At 35.8% G+C, this 18,066-nt stretch overlaps 1 long non-coding RNA gene across 2 annotated transcripts in view; it reads right to left on the bottom strand.

The window, feature by feature from the left end:
* LOC118016583 overlaps positions 1-18,066 on the bottom strand; it is a 452,221-nt gene that overhangs the window by 51,489 nt on the left and 382,666 nt on the right. Inside the window, exon 8 of one of the 2 annotated variants that reach the window (XR_004680867.1) lies at positions 2,641-2,750. The exons of the other annotated variant lie outside the window; for it this stretch is intronic. This is a non-coding gene — a long non-coding RNA (uncharacterized LOC118016583). Of the gene's footprint in view, positions 1-2,640; positions 2,751-18,066 lie in introns of those variants that run through there. 2 annotated transcript variants of the gene reach the window in all.

The raw sequence follows: 18,066 nt of genomic DNA on the forward strand, positions 1-18,066 counted from the left end.
AGGAAGTATCTCCCAGGCTGATTCCAATGGGCAGCTCTCTGTGTGCATGTTTTTTATGTGCTTTAACTGATACCCATAACAATAGCAGATGAGAAAAACTTCATAGGAAAATAATTTGTGCTGAACCTTCAAAGATGTATAAGGTTGTGATATATTAGATATGATAATTTTATTTATAATCAATGCAGAATGTTGAATAAAGCATTTATGCTCTGCCATCACATTTTTAAAAATAGGAAAATTTTTTTACAAACACAATATTAATGGAAAAATGTCTTATTCACCTCCACGTCCACATCTTAAGTAAAAGAGAGATTCCCAAACTCTAAATCCACAACATAAATTAGTCCTAATATACAGAAGGAATTAAAATCTAGAGCATTAAAAATGTATACTTTCTATTTAATAATTTGCAGATAAAACTTTATTAATTTTGGACATTTGTACAGTGTAAATACAATTTCTTGGTAAGTTAAATTTCATGTAAAAAACTAGTATTCAGCATAATGAAAATAAAAACAAAAGCTGCTAGTCAGATTTAAGTTTATTTTACTTCGGCTTTTCCAAGCTCAGGCAAATTAAGCATAAAGGCAAATATCTACAAACATTTAACTTTTTTAAAGAATACAAATTGCAACTACATAAAATATTTAAATATATCTTATTTTGCAAAGATAAGAGCAAGTAAAAGTTTGCCATTTTCCTTATGACCTGGTAGGGTATTCAAACTGTTTTCAGTTATTTGCAATTATTATTTGCAGTTGTTCTTTTCTTTTCTTCTGCTTACTTTGAATTTAATTTGCTCTCCTTTTTCCAGTTACCTAAGATGGAAACTTAGATTTTAAATCCTTCCTCTTTTCTAATGTATGCATTCAGCACAATACATTTTCTTCCACACACTGCTTTCACTGTATCCCACTAATTTGAATAAGATGTATTTTCATTCAATTAAAAATATTTTTAGGGCGCCTGGGTGGCTCAGTTGGTTAAGCGACTGCCTTCGGCTCAGGTCATGATCCTGGAGTCCTGGGATCGAGTCCCGCATCGGGCTCCCTGCTCAGCAGGGAGTCTGCTTCTCCCTCTGACCCTCCTCCCTCTCATGCTCTCTGTCTCTCATTCTCTCTCTCTCAAATAAATAAATAAAATCTTTAAAAAATATGTATTTTTTTTTTAATTTCTCTTAAGATTTTTTCTTTGGCCCATCTGTTATTTGGAGGCATGTTGTTTCATCTACATGTATTTGGAGATTTTCCCAGTTATCTATTATTGATTTCTATTTAATCCTATGGTGGTCTTTTAAATGTGTTAAGGTGTGTTTTATGGCCCAGGATGTGGTCCATTTTGGTAAATGTTCCATGTGAGCTTGAGAAGCGTATGTATTCTGTCATTGTTGGACGAAGTAGTTCTATAGATGTCAATCATATCCACAAGATTGATTACCATCATGACTGAACACCATCACTGAGTTCAGCGACATCCTTATTGATATTCTGCCTGCTAGATCTGTCCACTTCTGATACTGTTGAAGCCTCCAACTCTTACAGTGAATACATCTACTTCTCCTTGCCTTTGTATTACTTTTTACTTCATGTGCTTTGATACTATGGTGTTGGGCATATACACATTAAGGACTGTTCCCAGAGGTTCATCTTAGAATACTAAGAGTGCCTCCCGTGACTGCATCCCCCTTCAGTTTTTAACTCTCACAGTTAAAAACTATGCACTGAGCCTCCAGCAATTCACCAAACACAGTTCCATTTTTCCTACACTGGCACTGGTTCCTACTCATGAATCTCTGCTCTAGTAAGCCATCAGTCCCTGTATTCGCTTGTCTCCCATCTTCAAGGCAGCTGTTTGCCCTGTATCCTCCCATCTCTTATGGAGCCGAAAAGAATTGCTGATTTTTCATTCTGTTCAGGTTTTTACATATTACTAGGATGAAGTGATGACTTCCAAGTTCCTTATATTTATTTTTTTTAATGGAAAAAAGTCATCTTTTCTAATAGACTTGAAAAGCAAGCTACTTAGTGCTGAGTTCATGACATTCTCATTTACAATCTAGTTTGCAAAGAATCATTTCTTAAACTGTAATTATCTTCTCCAGGTGGCAAAGTTAGTTAAGGCTGTTTCTTTGTAACTCTTGATAGATCTTATACGAATCCTCATTATGACATAAGAAGAAGAGATCATACTTTGCTCAGATTTGGATTGTTTCACAGATTATATAATTAGGTTATTTCTATAACTGTATTTCCAAAACTTATAAGCTTTTCATCTTCAGTAAATCTTATATGTAATATAATGTACTGCATTAAAATATAAATCCCTTAGTTATTAGCCTCCTTTTTGAACTGTTGAAACGCAAATGCTATTTCTCAGTAAAGAATGTTGGTACATTTAACAACGGTTCCCAAATACATAAAGCAAATTCTGACAGAACTGAAAAGAGAAATAGCTAAATCCACAAACATATTCAGAGACCTCAAAACTCCTTAGTACTGAACACAATTAGTAAACAGAAAATCAACACTAATATAGAAGAACTGAGAAAATAACAGGGTGCCTGGATGGCTCGGTCAGTTAAGCATCCAACTCTTGATTTCAGCTCAGGTCATGATCTCAGGGTCGTGAAATGGAGCCCCATGTGGGGCTCCATGCTGGGCCTGGAGCCTACTTAAGTTTCTCTTTCTCCCTCTCCCTCTGTTGCCCCTTGCCCGTTGGGCATGCACTCACATGTGTTCTCTTCATCTCTAAAAAAATAAAAGAAAAAAGAAAAGAAAATACCATCCACCAACAGTATCTAATTGACATTTATAGAACTCTATACCCAACCAGAGCAGAACACAACATTCTTTTCAAGGGCACATTGAACATTCATCAAGATAAATCATGAAACAAACGTTTGGCTTGTTCTCCTAAGTTATAAGAGAAACCTTACCAATTTAAAAGAATTGAAATCCTGTGAAATATGTTCTTTTACTCTAATTAAATTAAACTAGAAATCAATAACAGAAAAACAACAGGAAAATAGCCAAACACCTAAAAATTAAATAATATATTTTTAAATAATCCATGGTCAAAGAAGAAGTTTCAAGATAAATTAGAAAGTATTTTGAAGTGAAGAGAAATGAAAATACAACATAGCAAAATTTGTGACACACAGTTAAAGCAGTACTTACGGGAAATTTGTAACATTTAATGCTAATATTAGAATGGAAGAAAGGTCTCAACTCAAAATTCAAGCTTCTACTTTAAGAAACCAGGAAAATCATACGATGGTGAGCACTGTGAATTGTGGAAGACTGATTAATCACAGACCTGTACCCCTGAAACAAATATATATATAACACTATATGTTACTATAAATAAATAAATAAATAGAAACCAGGAAAATCAAATCAAAATAAACCCAAATCAAGCAGAAGGCAAAAAATAATAAAAAGCAGCAATCAATAAATTTTAAAACAAAAATAGTAAAAATGAAACCAAAAATCTGGTGCTTTGAAAAGATCAATGAAATTGATAAATCTCTAGCAGGACACAAAAAAAGAGAGAGAGAAATCAAAAATTATCAGGAATGAAAGACAGCATATTACTTTAGAATTCACAGATATTAAGGGGATAATAAGAAAATATTACCAACAACTAACCCTATGCCCATAAATCTGACAACTAAGATAATGGTCCAATTCTTCAAAAAGCACAAACTATTATTAATATTCACCCATAATGAAGCAGATAACCTATGCAGTCCTATAACTATTAAAGAAATTTAAGTCATAGCTTAAAACCCTTCTAGGGGGCACCTGGGTGGCGCAGTCCTTTGGCGTCTGCCTTCGGCTCAGGTCATGATCCCAGGGTCCTGGGATTGAGCCCCGCATCGGGCTCCCTGCTCCGCGGGAGGCCTGCTTCTCCCTCTCCCACTCCCCCTGCTTGCGTTCCCTCTCTCACTGTGTCTCTCTCTGTCAGATAAATAAAATCTTTAAAAAAAAACCTTCTAAAAGACACATTTTCAGATGCAGATTGTTTTACTGGCAAATTCTACAAAATATATAATTATAGAAGAAATATCATTAATTCTATAGAAAAAAAATCTCCAGAAAAAAAAAATCTATGTTTTTCTAAGATTCTTTTGAAAGTGATTTCTGAATGATCACATCCAATGTCAATACCCTGAAATTACATGAAAAGCTCACATTCTCATGTATAAATGTTGAAAACGCAGAGACGACAGAATCAATGTAGCTAAGTTTTATTTACTGTACTCATATGAACATGAATTTGAAATTTTTATAATCTCAAAGTTGAAATCTTGCTGTGTTGGAATTAACTCAATGCATAAAATAATTCACACATTCATTTCAGTAAATCATCCTATATTGCACATATGTGCATTTTTTTTTATGTATCCAGGAGAAGGGGAGGACGAAAACACAATCAGTGAGACACACACAAAGAGAAAAAACAGTGTATTTGATTCCCAAATATTCCACTCATTGACAGGACTGAGTATTAGATAGGAAACATGACTGCTCTTTCTTCAGTTGGCCTCAGTTCTTGGGTGTCTCCCATAAAGTGAGTAATTCTTTTTATATACATACTGAATATAATATGTATACTGTCTATATGTATTAAATATGTATGTGTATTAAATACATGCACATACACACATATATAAAATATAAGATTTAAGCCAATTAACTCAATGGCTAAATTAAACTAACCTGAAGAAGCAATAATCTATTCCAAACAAACACCAGGTATACTGCATTTTGTGGGTGATTTAAGAAAATTTTCAGAAATAATTTTTATTATAGATGATTTTTTTTCTTATGCATCAACTTCTTACGTGTAACCTGAGCAAAAGACTTAACTCTATTCAACATGATTCTGAGAGGTTACATTACCCAAGAAACAACTACACACTTATTTGAGTATTTATATAGACACATTTTTAGGAAACGAAAAATGACAACATAATGTATAAGAACTATGAGAAACAGGGGAAATACTAATATGACATTAAAGAATGATCAAGTATACTAAGTTACATGATAATGAATATGGCTGAGAACAGTGAAGAATGAGAAAGGCTTTGGGAAAGACAAAGCCAAAGAGAGTAGGACAAACAAATGTAAGCTGTGGTGGACATAGAACAAGTGCATACAGGGAAATTCACTGGTGAAAAGCAACCATGCTGAAAGAAAACATTAAATATTCTCACGATGAAATTTTCAATCTACCCACTACCTGAGATTGCTTGTCTATTACACAAGCTACCTCAACAAAATATAAGAGTATATGGTATTTCCACCAATGGAGGTTCTAATTAAATCACTGTTTAAAGTATGCACTACACCATGTTTCTAAGAGTTTAAAAGTTACACTGATTACTGATTAATCATCAACATTTTAATCAATATTTTGCTTACTAACAGGTGCCCAGGTGACAGCTGTTGAGGCTATTGTTTTAGGGATTTTGCAGAACTGAAGATCACATAGAGGTCCTGAGAATTTTCTTGCCTCTTCATACTCGGTTCATTTATTTCCCTTGAAAAACCAATTTGACATAGTGCATTACTTCTTCCCCTTTGAAAACTCTCCTTTTCATTTACATAGACTTTAAATAACATATTGACTTGAAAAGTATATTTTTCATACTAGAAGTATTCACAAGATTTCAATCAAAAATACCCTCCAGTTAATGGCATAATATTATTAGCAGAACAGATATGGTCCCAAATTTTTTTGTGTGCATTTCTTTTATTATCCCCAATCTCATCCCTATACCCGCCAAAGATATTTAATGCCATAAATTAATACCTTCTAAGCTTCCTTTCACTGTTATATTCTTATATACCTACCAACAGATATAAAATTGTATTTGGGGAAATAATTTATACCCAGTTGGAAAAGCAAATTATTATGCAAGCTATTATTTCCAAATAATATCTGAGTTCATAAAGAGGTAGAAAACTTAGTAGGTTGAGTAGTAGTATGTATGTAGTTAGTTTATGGGCTTTTTTCTTTGCTAGACTATCTCTGTCAGTTCTATGGTTTTAGCTCCTGTAAATGCAAGCAATGACTTAAAGTAGGATTTTACCTATATTAAACAACTATTTTATTCCTTTCTTAAACATTTATGTATGCATAAAAATATATCTAATTATTTGTGCATGCCTGAAAAATATATAAATCTATGCATTTCACGGTACTTGCTCATTTTATTCACTGTTGTATTTTGGAAATCCTACCTATGCGGATAAATGTAGATCTGTTTAATTCTATGTACACTCTGTGCAGTACTCTATCATATAACCACCTATTTTGTCTGTCCATTCAATCACTGATCATCCTTTAAGATACTCTGGACTCTTGCTATTACAAGTAATGCCCCAATGACATCCAATATACATGGTGCCTTTATAATTCTCAATTTGTCTTATGAGTCAAATACTGGACTCATCCCTGTTTCTGACTTTTCTCAGGTCTTATTCCTTTAATTTTTCACTGCCTTATAGCTCTCTACTGCCTTGAAGGCCATAGTGTTAAGATTTTGTCCAAAACCTTCAGTTACTCTCAATGAAATCAGTGGTGGTTACTCTCGCACAGTTACCTAAAACCCTTTATTTGTCACACTATCAATTCTTCCCCCTACCTCATGTTTTACTGATTGTCTTGCTCCCTCTCAATTTTTCAAGTACAGACTGAAAGTATTAGACATTATACGTGAGGAAACGTGATTCACAAAGTCCTCACTTATGTGCCCTGACCAAGTCATGGAAAAGTTCTCTTCAGTATCCAACAAGTTCTTAAGTGGTCAGGCTTGCTACAGACCCTTTTACCTCTAATCCAGACTACAGCCCATGATGATCTCTTCTTTCTTTCCCAAATCCAGCCCCAGTCTTCCTCCAAAGTGAAACTACCTAGACCACAGTTGCTCAGCTCATAATAAAACCACTATTTCATTTGCTCGCATTATTCTGTTTCCCTATAGTATTTTGCCAACTTGTGCATATTCTCCTGAATTTACTGTAATATGTTATTACTTTACTCTTAAACTCATACATTTTCCTCTTTTAATACAATAGATTTCTGATCCCTACTCCCCAATATTTCACTATTTTCCCATAATTCCAATTTGTCTCCTTCCTACAGTTATCACAACTTATAATGGTATTTTGTTCTATTATTTATCTATCTTCCCTACTAGAATGTAAACTCCATGAAGTCAGGAATCATGTCTGTCTAGGCACACCTTTGTATATCTAGCATCTAAAAAAATTACCTGAAGGATGCCTGGGTGGCTCAGTCGGTTAAGCATCTGCCTTTGGCTCAGGTCATGATCCCAGGGTCCTGGGACTGAGTCCTGCATCCAGCTCCCTGTTCACCAGGGAGCCTGCTTTTTCCTCTGCCTGCCACTCCCCCAGCTTGTGCTCTCTCTCTGACAAATAAGTAAAATCTTTAAAAAAAATTATCTGGTGACTCTCAGTAAGTATTTCTTGAATTATTAAATAACTGGGTTGTTTTCATGTGTCAGTGCTATGGATTACTATGTAAATTTTAAGATCCATGAAATAAATAAAGCTGTATTTACAACAGCCAAGATATGGAAGCAGCCCAACTGTCCACTAGTGATGAATAAAGATGATGTGGTTTATATATAATGGAATTTTATTCAGCCATAAAAAAGAATGAAATCTTGCCATTTGCAAAGACATGGATGGAGCCAGAGAGTATAATGCTAAGCAAAGGAGGTCAGTCAGAGAAAGACAAACACCATATGATTCTACTCATATGTAAAATATAAGAAACAAAGCAAATGAGCGAAAGGAAAAGAGAGAAAAAAATCAAGACATAAACTTTTAATTATAGAGAATAAAATGATGGTTACCAGAGGGGAGGAGGATGGGAGGATGGCTGAAATAGGTGATGGGAATTAAGGAGTGCACTAGTTATGATGAACACAGAGGGAGGTATGGAAGTGTTGAATTACTATATTGTACACCTGAAGCTAATATAACACTGTATGTTAACTAATAGGAATTAAAATAAAAACCTAAAAAAAAATTTTTAAATGAAACCAAAACTAAAGGGCCTTTTTAAAGTACCTACTATGTACCAAATACTTAAGGTGATTTATTAATTTATCATAAAATCATGTAATTTTTATGGTATTATGATTCCCATTTTATAGATGAAGAAATTTAAATGCAAGGAAATTAAGTAAATTTCTTAAAGTTCAGTTGTTAATAGCAGAGTTGAATTTTAATCCCATTTCCATCTGATTCTGAACTCAGACCTATCTAGTGTACCACACTGCCCTACGGTAAGCACTTTTGATGGATAGCTTCAGATAATCTTCATAAGCCCTGCAATTAAAATTCTTTGAACTCTAGTGTGTTTCTCGGCCTCTTCTTTCTATGTGCTAGAACACACATTCAGGAAACAAGCAATTCCTGTCGGATGTACTGCATTCATATTATTTGTTTCAATTTCCTTGTCACAAAACTGTCTGGAATTACAATTATATATCATTATCCTTAAAGACATCTCATCTCCATAAATCTTAGGCCTGAATTATCGGGGTACAACCAATCTGCAGATGTCACCCTCCATACATATAAAATTAATGTTTTCCTGGATTAGTCACTGAAACTGAGCAGAATACCATTTTCTACTTTCTGAAGCAAGAACATATGACAAAGAGAAAAGTGTAACCATGGCGTAAAATAACAGATGGGACCTAAGCTGTTGGAGGGCCAACACGTTTAACACTCAGAGGCAGAACCTAAGGTCCAAAGACGTTAAATAACTGGCCCAATGCTAAGCAGCTTGCTAATGGCAGAGCTGGCGGCATGCTAATCACTTTATAACATACATACCACTTCTTAGTTACTATTTCCCAGATGAATGGCTCATAAATAATAAATTGTAATGTTTCATCCTAAGAGTTTTATGACTTCTTTGTTCCTTTGTCTAATTCTCTTTTTCCAATGCCCATATTTTCATTAGGTGCTTGGTTCTGTAACCCTTTTGCTTTCACTACAACATTCATTAGTTACACTAATTGGACAATAAATTACTTCTCTACAAGGGGCAAACTCTTTCTCACTTCAAAGGCTATGAAAATGGAAACCCCAAGTAAATTTATTGGATTTTTCATGATAAAAGTTGGGACGTAGGATTTACACAGCCCAGGAATCTTAAGAACACTCGTATTTGGTGATCTCAAATTTACCCTAGCATTTATGCATGGATTCCACAAAACATTTATTGAGCATCTACCATGCTGCAAGAATTTGCTCATATGAAGATGGTTAATTTGTATTCCTTGCCCACAATGAGTTCACTCACAGGTTAGTGGAATAAATATATACCACTACTGACTATTAAAATGTTATGTAATAATATATATGATAAGAACTTCTGGGAAAAGTGTATAGCCCAAGTGATGTGCACCATTTCTTCTTTTTTTCAGTATTGTGATATAACAAATACAAATTGTATATATTTAAGGTACACCACTTGATGTTTTGACATAGGTTTGTCAAACCTTAGGTTTGACATGATTTCCTAATGTTTTGACATAGGAAATAATCACCACCATCAAGCTATTTTGAAGGGACAGTTCTTTCCCCATTGTATGTTCCTGGCACTCTTGTCAAAGTTCACTTGACCATAAAGTTGTAAGTGTATTTCTGGGCTCTCTGTTCCGTTCCCACTGCTCTATGTGTCTCTTTTTATGCTAGGGCCATTCTGTTTTGATTACTAAAGCTTTGCAGTACAGTTGGAAATCAGAAAACATGATGCCTCCAGCTTTGTTCTTCTTGCTCAACATTGCTTTATTTGGATTCTTTCGTGGTTCCATTTGAATTTTAAGACTTTTTCCCGTATTTTTGAAAAGAATGCCTTTGGAATTTTGATAGGGATTGAAATGAATATACAGATCACATTGGGTAGTATGGACACTTTAACAATATTAATTCTTCCAATCCATGAACTTTCCACTTATCCCTATCGTCTTTCATTTCCTTTACTAATGCTTTATAATTTTCAGTGCACAAGTCTTTAAGCAATTTGGTTAAGTTTATTCCTGTTTCGGATATTTGCATCTACCTTCACCATTGAATTTTACTTTTAATTACCTTTCTCATGTAGGCATTTTTTCATTTGATCAGACTACTTACTGGTCCCATAACATGAGTTAAAGTTTATTTTTTTCTATGTGTATACTCTTGAAGATTTTCAGCAATATTGGTAATGTTTCTCAAATGGTTGGTAGAAGGCACCTGAAAAGCTTGCTTTTATATTTGTTATAAGACTTCACCCATTGGGTTACATTTCCCTAAGAGTTATAGGTTTATTCTTGCTGACTATTTCCCCTTGAATATAGAAATTTTTTGGATTTTTATTATTTATTGTTTCAAATTTACTGAAATAGATTTGCTTATGAAATTCTCTACACTTTTACTATATATTTGAATCTGTACTTCCTTTTTCATTCTTAGTTTATTTGTGCCGTTAGTCTTGTTTTTTTCCTTTAAGTTGATCAATATTGTCAGGGACTTGCCACTTTAATGAGCTTTTCAACAAGTCACTTATAGCCTTTTTGATCCTCTTCATTAGAAGTGTTTTCTATCTTATTGATATTTGATTTTTTTCTTCATTACCTTATTTCTCTGAATTCATTCCTTCTCATTTTCTGGTCTCCTAAGTGCTTACCTCATTAATTTTTAGTCTTTCTTCTTTTCCACTATAAACACCTCAGGATATAAATTGTTCTCAAATAGCATTTTAGTTGTATCCTATTATAAGTTTTATATGCAGTTTTTGTCATTCAGGTTTATGTATTTCTGATTTCCATAATGATTTCTCATTTGACCAATAAATTATTTGTTCTTTTTTTAAGTTTCAAAATGGCTGGCTTTTTTCTTTTTAGTAATGACTGTATTGTCAATTCTTGCATGCTTTCTAATTAAGTTTTTATTGTTCTGAGTTTTATTGACACTGTGCCCTTTTTCATTGGTCTCTTCTTTTATCTGTTGATTAAGAACTTACAACAAAAACAAAACCAAATCTTTCTTAAAAGGTTTCCAAAAGATTAACAACTAAAGAATAGAAAAGATCCTCAAGAAAGAACCAAAAGCTGAGCTTTACAAATAGAAAAATGTGGTTTCATTGCTACTTTGTGACAAGAGGAGATAGGAGACAGTAGTTATGGATAAGTTCCTCCCCCCCCCCCCAAGAAAAAAATAGAAATAGTTCTCTATAAATACCCAATGAGAGAGTCCCTCCATTGTAAGTATCACAATATTCCTTAGATTCAAGCATGGCCTATGGTTGGCAATTAGAATGAAGGTCTATAAAACATAATGAGTTTTAGGAATACCGTTTTTTATCCAGCAAAATTACTACAATAGCTGAGGAGTGGTATATTGTAAATTTTACGAATGTGACGCTAGTGGTAAGATATTATGTATCTTCCTAGATTTTGGAACTTTAGAAACATCGGACTAATTGATGAATGAGTACAATTTTGGAGATCATGAAGGATCTACACTAGATACAGCGGACAGAGGACAGCTCAAGCTATAGCTGCTGAAGAAGGAATTTGGTCATGAATTAGGTACATGGGTGAGTAGTCTCTGTTTGGGACTTCACAAAAGAGAAACATTGGATAAGGAATATTTTCAGACTTGAACTTTACTAAACAATTTCTACAAGATGAGTGATTCCATTTGTGGGCTTTAATTTCTTTATGGAAAACTAATAATAGAAAATACTGTATTCATCTTGTTTGAATTTGGGTCTTTTTGAATTGATGGTAATGAGTGAGGAGTGTAACATCGTGAACTGCCCATTGTATAACATGTACAAATGTGCTAGGTTAGACGACATCATTAAGTGTAAAACACAACAGGAAAGAAAAAGAATATTCAATCAAAATATGATATAACTTTGCAGTTAACTTAATGGATATCTTAATATGACCGTTTTAGAGATTCTATTGTATGACAGCAGACAAGCATCCCTGGCAAGCCTGAACTCCCCAGTTTCTCACTGATCCCAGACAACTGTGTAAAAGCTGTGTACCCTGGAAAGCAATTACACATAGGGAGGTGAAGGACTTTCTGATGCCCTACTGGTCCCCTGCAAAGAGCGACCATATCTCTAGTTAATAATAGGTTTGGCTTTTAGCCTAATTGCTTAAAAGAAAAAAAAAAAATTACACACACACACCTACCTATCTATTTACCTATCCACACTTTAGGGAGAAAAGTGGGAAAATTCTTCTAACCAACTGTGACATTAAAATTTACAATAAAAATATATATATTTGATCTTGGTCCCTATCCATTCCTGGCACAGAGCTTCTAAAAACCCTTGGAATCTCCTAAGGAGAGAGATAAAGGGATCTTTCGTTATGTTAACAAAATGGCTTTTGGAATGTGACAGTAGAGCCAACAAGATTAGAAGACTGGAACTTTCATTGCCACCCCAGACCTCCAGAGAAGGGAGTGGCTGGAAATTGAATCAATTGCCAGTGGCCAATGAGTTATATCAGTCATACTTAGGTAATAAAGTCTCCGTAAAAACTCAAAAGGACAAGATTTGGAGAGCTTCCTGGTTGGTGACCATATGGAGATGTGTGGAGAGTGGTACTCTCCGAGAGAGCATGGAAGCTCCATGACCCTTCCCACATACCTTGCCCTATGCATTCCTTTCAATTCACTATTCCTGAGTTATATCCTTTTATACTAGACTAGTAACTTATTAAGTAAAATGTTTCTCTGAGTTCTGTGAGCCATTCCAACAAATAAATTGAACCCAAAGAGGGTGTCCTTGGACTCTCCAATCTATAGCCAGTGAGGAGAAGCATGGGTCACAACTCTGGATTTGTGGCTAGCATCTGGAGTGGGACTGGGAGAGGGCGCTCTTGATGGATTGAACCCTTAACCTGTGGGATCTGATGGCTATCTCCAAGTAGACAGTGTCTGAGAATTACTTGGTACTGAGAGAAAAAAAAAAAAAACAACACATCACATACATTAGAACTGATACCAGACACTGGGTGTTAATACACAACTAATGAATCATTGAACACTACATCAAAAACTAATGATGTACTATATGGTGGCTAACTGAACATAATTAAAAAAAAAAAAGAACTGGTATCAGAATTGTACCACCCCAACTTAGCTGTTCCTGAGGTGATACCAATCTAACTAGATCAATTCCCTGTCACTAAAAGAACTACACTTACAAATGGACACGCCTAGAGTCAAAGTAAAAGTCAAGTGTTAAGTATGTGGCTTTCACTACCATTTTCTTCTCAGGACATAAGAAAAAATAAGAGCCAGGTCCTGCCTCATCTGGGTGAGTCCCAGATAATCTCTCTTTCTTCATCTGTCCTCTATGGTAACTTTGTGTCAATTTGGCCAGACTAGAGCTCCCTATTATTCAATCTAACACTAAACTACGCATTGCTACGAAGGTATTTTGATTAAAGAGCATAATCAGTTGACTTTAAGTAAGGGAAATTATCCCAGATAATCTGGGGAGGTTTCATTCAATCAGTTGAAAGGCCTTAAGAGTTGAGTCGAGACTTCTGTAAAGTAAAAGGAATTTGCTTGTGGACAGCACCCGCAGTTCACACCAAAGGTTTCCAGCCTGCCCTTCCTGACAGTCCTGAAGGACTTCAGACTTGCCTTGCCAGCCCGCACAATCATGTCAACCTACTCCTTTCAGTGAATCTTTTTTTTATATATAGGGAATATATACATGGACTATAATCATCCTCATTCACCCATAATCATCCTTTCAAGCCCCATGACTAAAAAAGTAGTAGGACTTTTGTGTAAGGTTAGAAAGAGGTGCCACTCAGGATTTAAGCTAAAGTCATGAGCTCCAGCCCAATATTCCAGAGAGCTCTGCACTGGGGAGAAATTTATGTTTATACCTTGTTCAGGAAGCTCTATGATGAGGGCAGATTGGCTAAGGCAGAATCCTGGCATTTCTGGATATAGTCCCTATTCACAATGACATCTTAAATATATGAGGTCATCAAAACCTCACTGAAATCTGGACACACACACACACAGTCATATGCACACATGCACTATTACACATTCCTTCAGCTTACCTCAGCGTTTACCTGCAGCAACATGGCATAGTTCCCAGCACACATACAGCCTCCCCGCTGAAAAGCTACCTCTGAGATTCTCTGCCAGCAAGCTTCATTCACTGTCACTGGAGCTTGCTCAAACATGTGCTAGACAGCCTGCAATGCGTGGGGATTTAATGACCCTGGCATCCTTCAACCAATGGGGGATAGGAGTCAGAGAAGAGGTATCTCAGACTTCCCATTACAAAGTGCAAAAATTCTCAGGAGTTTTCCACACGGTTCGTCACAGGGGTGCAGTCAGGACTAGTTCTTTAACTTCAATTTATTCTATGGGTAAAGCAAGGTCCCATGCCCTTAAACAGACCTTAGGAATCTCTCTGTTTTGTTATTATAAATATTTTTCTCAAAAGACTGTATTCAAGTGTCTGTTAGGAGGCCACAGGAAGTCTTTTCGCCCCATGGCAATAGAGTGTAGTAAGATTCAGGATGGATGAGAATCATGCCTCTCTTTTGTCAAGCAGGGAAAGGTCCACTGTGGAAAAAGAGACGGGGAAAAAAAGAACACTCAACATTTCGGGATTCTTTCAGGCAATCAAGAAGGAAATATAGGAAAACCAAGGTTTCAACAGAAGAAAAATAACATTAATAGATTTGTAAAGAACCACAACAAATTCGTCTCCCACTATCCCAGGACTGGAGTTAGAAAACCATATTTAAATATTAGATTCACCACTCACCAGATACTTGATACTAATAAAACGAGAAGATATTCCTGAACCTCACATTTTCATCTATAAAATGGAGATAATCAACTGTGGTGATGACTGAAAGAAATAATTTATGTAAAATGCCATGAACTTTTAAAATTTATGCAAATGTGTTAGAAATTATTATTATAAAAGATCTACCTTTAGACACGCAAGAAAATAATAATTTGTTTTAAAAACTACAATAATACAAAAAAACTAAAAGTTTTAAATCCCCATGTTTAACCAACTCAGCATTTCTAAGAAGACAGGCGTGCTACATCACTGTTAGCAGCAGGTCTGCTCTATAAATCCCATTATTTGGTTCTAAGTTTGCCTATTCAACTAGGCATTGCACTTTTATAATCATACAATACATATCAAAGGCTTCTGTTAGCTAAGAGGTCATAGAGAGCACATTCAACAGAAAGATAAAAGCACAGAATGAACTGAGCATTTAACAGAAAATAATTTCTTTGAACAAAGAAACAATAATATTTGCCCTTTATCTGGAAATGATTTCATGTCCAAAGGGTCTTTTTCCTTAAATAAAATGCAGGTATATTTTATGTTTTCTTTTATTGGACATTATATACCAGTAAACAAATAAACCAAAGAAGTGATGGGGATTGGGGTGGGGGCACCTAAAATAAAAACAATAACAAACCAGTTGGGTTGATTTTCCCTTTTTTAGGGGCCTAAAAATGATGCGGGAGAGCGAGGTTCTTGTCTCACGGAGTTGAAGAATGACTCCCACAGACAAAGGAGAGTGACTAAAGGGATAGAAGTTTATTAAGCAAGGGTACTGAAAAAGCTCTCAGGAGTGAGAGGAGTCCAAAAGGGTTGCCACTGAGGGCTTTTAGGGATGGTCTTTTATAGAAAGCTAACCAGGGAACTTAAATCTGTTTAACAACTCTATTGATAGCACCATTGATTAAGGACTAGTGATAACACCTTCAATGGCTTACTTCCTTTTTTAGGGTCCGGTAATTCTTGGTTGGTCACAAGTAGCTGTTATAACAAGACCTCACCTCTGACACCTAGGACAGGATGGTCTGGTTTGTTCCCTTATCTCTGGTTTCCTTTCATCTCCCACATTTTGAATTGTGTGAGCCTGATCCCATGGCCCCCTACCTATCTCTCCCTGCCTACCCCTGCCTGTCCCTTATTCAAAAACATTCATTGTTTGCCCAGAGAGAATCCTTCTCACTTCCTGATCAAAGGCATGAAGAGTGCTTTGGCTAGCAATCTTGTCTAATTTTAAAACTATCATGTCAAATGAAATCCGTTAATAACTACCAATATAACACAGCATGAAAATGAAGGTCAAATGCTATAGATTGAATGTTAAATAAGGTTCAGAGTATAAGTAGCTTTTAAGAGGGTAAATTTTGCTTATTTTAAAGAAATTTACTCTAAAAATGTGCTCCTAAACCGCATGACAGCCCATATGTTCTTTCCCACTGTTCAGTAAGAGTAGTTTTCCTGTCATCATTGTGTTCCTTTTCTCCTAGCTGACAATGCCGTGGGGTTCAGGACATTGCACTCTATCCTTACAAAATCAAACCTGAATGAATGCCTTCTCAGCTTCATCCCCAAAAATCCAGCAATGAATTTTCCACAAGAGGTCAAAATCTTTACTAATGATAAAATTTTCTAGTGTTGGTGTTCTGCCTACACAATCAAAGAAGGAACCTAGAGTATTCCTATTACAAGGTCCCATTCCAGAAGACTGCACCTGGGCGGCCTAAGAAGGTCATTTTTGAATGTCATTTGCACTACAGTGTACTGGGCTCTGCTGTAGTTTTACCTTCTTCATTAGCTTGATTCTGATTGTGGGAAAGACTGCTGACCCCTGACCCCAAAGACTTTTCCTCATCAACCGTTTTGTATTTATAATTCTATCATTAGTGATAATAATGCGTCTGTGTATTGTGGTTGTGGATGTAACAGGTACTTGTAAGCTACTTTATGCAATTAGGGAGCAGTGCCTCACTAAGCTAGGACATCTCGATTTTGATGGAAGAAGCTGATGGGCTAGGATCTGGAGGAAAAGACTAGTTCAAGAGGACACAGGTGTAAGGTCTGAGTGATCAAAAGACTTTGGACAATTAGATACAAGAGCTCTACTGAAGGATAAGACACAAATTGCAAGAGGAAGTCAGAAGAAACACTCCCTCATAGCTGCTCCCTGAATCTAAGTGTACCCCCAACCTGTGTCTGATACAAGCAACTTCCTCAAAGCTCAAATATCCCTGCATATCGACTTTGAAAGGGACCTTCGCAGCCGTGGCCAAACACTTGTTCCTCAGGGAAACCAAAATTCTGTCTTCAAGAGTGTTGAGAAGGAGCAGTTCCCATGTCACGGGAGGGAGGGAATGAAAGCCATGTAATACACCCATTCAGGGATCCATGGGTCCAGCTCACAAGAGAAGCTAGCCTTTGCTGAAGTAACCTTCCTCTTTTATAGATGAGTGAAGTTCATAAAAAGGATAAAACAGCAAGCCCAGGACCCCCGCGTCTGAAATCCGAGGCCAGTGACTTTCTCAGGCACCACACTGCCCTTTAGGGTTTGGATACTCATCCCAACCTTGTTTCCCTACCAATCCCGACTTGGGTGGAAATGGAAAAAAGAGAAATCTGCCAAATGACTTCTACATGCACAGAACGCCTATGTGACTTCACAGAAATTACCGTCGCTCCAGCTATCTCTAAATATCATGGTGTGCTTTAGATTTACAATACCGAAATGAAAATAGTTGTAATAAGCTTGGTGATTCGTAATAGCACCTGCCTCATAAATCAGTGTAATAAGGGGAACCTGGGTTAAACCATCACTGTAAGGAGTCAACATGTTCTAACTGCTTCATTCCTTTGCAGTGTATTTACTACTCTTTTAGAAAAGGTCACAGCCTTGTTGAAAAATAGAATTATACACCCAGAAGAAACCATAATAAGGCCTTTAATTTACCCCCCACACTCCAACGGACTTCATCCTAGATGGATTATCTACTGCCTATCATCTATGTCCTTTCTAAAAAAAAAACAAACAGAAAAACAGCCTCATAAAATGGGCTCAAAATGTTCTTTTATTTGACAGCACTTTAAAAAGTACTAAGGCATTGTACAGATGTAAGGGATTATCATTCTTTATATTAAGGATAAAGAGTTCAAAATCTCCATCAGGAAAAA

This window comes from Mirounga leonina, unplaced genomic scaffold, assembly GCF_011800145.1.
Source record: "Mirounga leonina isolate KUSES-001 unplaced genomic scaffold, KU_Mleo_1.0 Mir_168, whole genome shotgun sequence".
In the NCBI taxonomy this organism is placed as follows: Eukaryota; Metazoa; Chordata; class Mammalia; order Carnivora; family Phocidae; genus Mirounga; species Mirounga leonina.